Consider the following 6,002-nt stretch of genomic DNA (forward strand, 5'->3'; position numbering starts at 1 on the left):
TCCCGCTGCCTCACATCGACCAGCTAGTCGAAGCGACCGCGGGGTATAAAATCCTCTCATTCATGGACGCATTCTCAGGATATAACCAAATCCTGATGCATCCGGATGACCAAGAAAAAACAGCTTTCATCACCGACCGAGGCACGTATTGCTATAAGTTCATGCCCTTTGGACTGAAGAACGTTGGCGCCACCTATCAAAGGTTAGTCAATGAAATGTTCAAAGAAAAGATAGGGAAAACGATGGAAATGTATATCGACGATGTGCTGGTTAAATCTCTAAGGGAGAACGACCACGTAGGACATTTGGAGGAATGTTTCGAGGTACTGAATAAGCATCAAATGAATTTCAATCCCACCAAATGTTCATTCGGAGTATCATCCGATAAGTTCCTTGGGTATTTAGTTACCCAACGAGGAATTGAGGCTAACCCGGATCAATTACACGCCTTGCGAGAAATGCCTTCACCCCGTAATAGGCGTGAAGTCCAAAGGTTGACAGGACGCATCGCTGCCCTCAACCGCTTCATTTCTTGGTTCACAGATAAATGTCTTCCTTTCTACCGGCTCCTTAAAGGAAACTAGAAGCTCGAATGGGACGACAAATGCGAAGAGGCGTTCAGAAAATTGAAAGAGTATCTATCGACGCCCCCAATCTTGGCAAAACCCGTTTCGGGGGAGCCACTCTATCTATACGTCGCAGTGTCTCAAGCGGCAGTTAGTGGAGTACTCGTCAGAGAGGAGCAAGGGGACCAACGACCAATATTTTATACAAGCAAGTCGTTAGTCGATGCTGAAACCCGATATCCTATTATGGAGAAGTTGGCCTTGGCCGTCGTTTCCGCCGCACGAAAACTTCGACCATACTTCCAATCTCACACCATAATAGTAATGACATCACATCCGCTCAGAAGTTTCCTACATAGCCCTAATCAATCAGGAAGATTAACTAAGTGGGCCGTGGAGCTGAGCGAATACGATATTGAGTACCGAGTAAAGACATCCGCAAAATCGCAAGTTTTAGCGGATTTCATCATCGAACTCCCGAGGGAAAATCCCACCGTGACCGAAGTCGAAGGCACCTGGACATTTAAAGTGGACGGGGCGTCATCGAAGCAAGGGGTAGGAGTATGGATACACCTGACGTCCCCCCACGGTGAGACCATAGAACAATCGTTCAGGCTCAACTTCGTCGCATCAAACAACGAAGCCGAATATGAAGCACTAATCGCCGGACTTAGGTTAGCTACCGTAGTTGGATCAAAGAAAGTGGAAGCTTTCTGCGATTCCCAACTCGTGGCAAAGCAATACGAGGCTAGGGACGAGCGAATGGAAGCTTACCTGAAAGTCGTAAAAGATCTCACGAAACAATTCGAAGAATTCTCCCTGACTAGGATTCCTCGGGGTGAGAATACTTCGGCCGACACATTGGCTGCCTTGGCATCTACCTCGGATCCGGACCTCAAAAGGATCATCCCAGTCGAAACAATCAAACAACCTTCCATTGACATAACCACTACCGCGGTCATAACAATAGAAGGGGGGATTGGAGAGATGAAATACTACATTACATCACGACTGGTACGGTCCCATCCGATAAGATGGCAAAACGCAAGCTCGTGCTGAGAAGCGCGAGATTTTGCATCATAGATGGAAGCCTGTTTAAAAGAAGCTTCGTGGGACCCTACCTCAAGTGCGTCGGGATGGAGGAGTCTAAACGAATCCTGGAAGACGTGCACGAAGGGGAATGCGGAAATCACGCACGCGGACGAGCGCTTGCCATCAAAATAAAGAGGCAAGACTACTTTTGGCCGACCATGCTGGCAGACTGTGAGGCGCACTCACGCCGCTACGATCAATGCCAACGCCATGCTCCCAAGATAAAAAGACCCGCGGAAGAATTGTCCTCTATCTCGGCTCCATACCTATTCATGAAATGGTCTATGGACATTGTGGGACCAATGCCGGCCGCCCCTGGCGGGTTAAGATTTCTATTAATCTTAACAGATTATTTTTCAAAATGGGTGGAAGCCGGCGCCTTCGTCTTGATAAAGGACGTCGACGTCACAACATTCATCTGGAAAAATATAATCTGTCGACATGGAACTCCCGACGAGATCATAACGGACAACGGATCACAATTCATATCGAAAAAGTTTAGAAAGTTTTGCTTCCATAACAACATTGAGGTAAGAATGTCAACACCACGATATCCTCAAGGAAATGGACACGCGGAAGCAACTAATAAGACCATAGTTGACTCCATAAGGAAAAGGCTCGATGCCAAGAAAGGGGGATGGGCAGAAGAGCTGCCAGGCGTGCTATGGGCATACCGAACCAGCCCGCGGAGGCCGACAGGGGAAACTCCGTTTTCCCTCGTCCATGGAGTCGAATCTGTCATCCCAATCGAGCATCAGGTGCAAACCCTTAGGGTAAAATACGCACCTGAGGATGAACCAACAAATGACGAGGCTCTATGCGATGCCTTAGACCTTGTGGAGGAAAAGCGAGATTCAGCCCTATCACGGTTATCCCGTTATAGGCAATCCATCGCTAGATTCTACAACAAAGATGTTAATACAAGAAGATTCGATGTAGGGGACTTGGTCCTCCGAAAAATCTTCCAAAACACTGCTGAGGCGAACGCCGGAAAACTCGGGGCAAAATGGGAAGGCCCCTATAGGGTCACCAGAGTAACCTATCCCGGCGTTTATGAACTTGAGACACTCAACGGAATCCCGGTTTTAAGATCATGAAACATCTCAAACCTCAAAAAATACTACTGTTGAAACCAGTAAAAATTGAACTACGTCTGACTTGATCCCTGCATAAGGGTACGTAGGCAGCCTCTTACCACAAAGGCACAGTCCCCCTACCCTCTTGAGCCACGGAGCTCGCACCTCGGCCAGTGACCCCGACCACGGACTAGGCTAGCAGTGCAAACGCCTCACGACGACTCTGGCGAGAGCCGACATCTCACAGAGTCATCCGAGATCGCACCCACAAGGGTCGACCTCGTCCGAAAATATTAAGGGAAACTTTTTAGGTCCCCGACGATCTAAAAGACTTAAAATTTTAACCAAATTTAATTACGGAATTCGGCTTTAGATCTAAAGGGAAACGTTTCGGACCAACAATAATCCGGACAACTAAACAGATTTTGAACGACGAACCAATTTCAAACCTTAGCCTAAGGGAAACCTTTTAGTTCCATGACGATCTAAATAACTTAGCGAAATCATCTGAAATCTTTAAGGGAAACATTTTGGGCCGAGTACGGGCGACCTAAAAGACCAACATATTATACTAATCCGAGCTGTCTCAGGAACAAACAAAATAACGATATTCAGATCGGCCGGACGGACTGAATAAAAGAATAAACATTCATGCATTCCTAAGAGATTTTGGCGAGCTAAAAAACTTGGCAAAATTAAGAAATGAATGAAATTGCATAAAACAATAACTAATAATTCAAATAAAATAGAGGTACCGAAGTCCCCTATGATTGTATCAAAACCAATAAAAACTTCGCCCAAAACACGGGCCCTAAAAACAAAATAAACAATTTATTAAATTCAAAAAGACGAGAACGGGCTGAAAAGATTAAGCTTGGTCGCGGGGTTCGACCTCGGCATCTCGATGCTCCGGGGTAGGCGTGGACGCCGCCGCCTCTTCGTTCCCCTCTGGGATAGAGTTGAGGACCTCGTCGGCACGGCCAAGCATGGAGCCGTGCTCATTGATGACAGAAGTCTCCCCATCGGTCATAGGCGCATCGGTGGGAGATCGGTCAGAGTACGGAGTGAAAGGGACGTCTTCGATCTCGGGGATAGAGATGGCCGAGTAATCGGCTTCATACTGAGCGATGTTGTCCTCAGTATCTTTCATCTCGGCCGTCCAGTCCGAGATCTCGCCCTTCAAGGCCTCCGAGATCAATTCCTTGTTCCCCCGGCACTGTTTGAGCTTTTTGAGAATGAGAACGGCCTCGTCCATCTTCTCTTTCTGCGCACGGTGCTTGAGTATCTACTCGCGATACTTCAGCGAGGTCGCCTTCCTCGCCGCATGCACTGCCCGATCTCGCTCCGCCTTCGCCGTCCTCTTCATCCGAGCGATCTCTTCCAGAGCGTCCTTCAGCTCTTTATCCCGAGCCTCCAGGTCGGCCGATAGCTTATTCTTCTCCCTCTTGAAGCTGCTAGAGCGAGCTGTCCACCCTTTGATCTTCTCCTTCTTATCGTCGAGGTCGACGGACAGAAATTGAACCCTGCCGGTAAGGCGGCCAGGAGGTCGTCTTGGAGGGTGGAGATCTTATCATTCATCCCCTGCAGCTCGGTCTGAAGAGACTCCGTCCCCTTCTGAACCTCAGAAAGTTTCTCTTGCTTGACCTTGGCGTCGTTAAGGCGTTTTTCATAGCGAAAAGTACCCCGGTTCAGTTGGGTGAACAACTGAAATTAACCCCTCTCTCGTTAGTTCGACCATAATAGAATAATTTTTTTTACAAGTATAACAGATCTGTTATATACAAATATAAAAAAAAAACTCACCTCAGTTATGGCCGATGCCATCATCCTATACCAGTCCGCTTCGGCGAGCTCAGGAACCTTTGGAAGGTCCATCCCAGAACATGTCACCTAACGAAGAAGCCCCGCCGAGGAGTAAATATCGTCACGCAGCAGGTGATCCCGCGCGTAGTGGAAGTTGATGACGTGTTTCTTCTTCCGGGACGCAGATGGGGCGGAGTCATCTCGGCCCCCAGACCTCGACTTCGAGGAAGACTTGCTTCCTTCAGCTGCGGCTTTTCCTTTGTCCGCCCTAGTCACCGCGGCCACAGGAGCCTCAGGGGTGGGTTCTTCCCCATCCCGGCCGACGAGTTCGGGAGCCGGCTCTTTCCTCTTCTTCTTCTTCCTTTCTCCGGCAGCACCCCCCTCAGGGACTCGGTTCGCCGGCATCTTCCTCTTTTTGGCCGCGCCCGCGACCTCGGCCCTCTCGGGGACTCGAACTCTCTCGCCCCCCTCAGGGGAGTCGTCCTCGATCCCGGGGACTTGATCTTCCCCGGCCTCAGGAACCCCGGCTTCCTGGACGCCTGTTGGAGCGTCCTCGGCCGTCTCAGGTACCTCGTCGGAAGGCACCAAGACGACCGGGTTCCCGGATACCAAGCGAACCCCGGTCAGTTCGACCTCGGGAGCGTCCGCAGGAGCAGCTGGAGTCGGAGTCGAAGTCGAAGCAGCACCCCCTTTCTTTTGTTTTCTCGCCTCCCGGGCGCTGATGGGAGTGTTCATATTGTCTCCAACGACTATAGAAAAAATAAAAATATTTTAATAAAGGCGATTAATTTGGAACAAAAAAAATGATAAGATTGAGTTTGTTGAACTAACCTTCTTCTAAGTGTTCTGAAAAATTCGGCGGGTAAGGCCAAACTTTGGCCGATATAAATCTGAATGGAGTGAAGCTCGACCACTCTGTTTCACCCAATTGCAGCAGCGTCAACTTCTCGGCGAACTCGACCCCTTGAGATGGCGCTTTGATTTTCTCTACAAAAAAAAAATGATTAGATATCTCACTTTGCAGAATATAAATCCAGGCGAATTGAATTCTTATGCATACTCGGCGAGCTCGCCCATTTTGACGAGAAAGAACGAGCTCGATCCCCGAGTGAGTTCTCATTCACGGCGAAGTAAAAGTATCGCCTCCCCCAAAATTTGTCCTTCGAGGGCAGACCCGAGATCACACCCTTGCCTGCGGCTTTCGAAAGGTAGAAGCACTTCGGATCGTGTTTCGAATTCGCCTTAACCACACAGAGACGGACTAAATCCATCAAAGTGAGTTCGACCTTTTCCTCATAGGCCACAATTATCAGACCCATTACCATCTTAACAAAGTTCGGACATATCTGGGGAAGGGTCAATCCTAGAGTCTGGGCGAAATCGAAAATGAGAGGGTGAATAGGAAATCTTAGTCCATATTTTTCTAGCCAGATCTCGTATATACAACAGAAACCCTCCACTATGG

Source organism: Urtica dioica, chromosome 3, assembly GCF_054948205.1.
Source record: "Urtica dioica subsp. dioica isolate 48M chromosome 3, U.dioica_male_clone48M_v1_H2, whole genome shotgun sequence".
Lineage (NCBI taxonomy): Eukaryota > Viridiplantae > Streptophyta > Magnoliopsida > Rosales > Urticaceae > Urtica > Urtica dioica.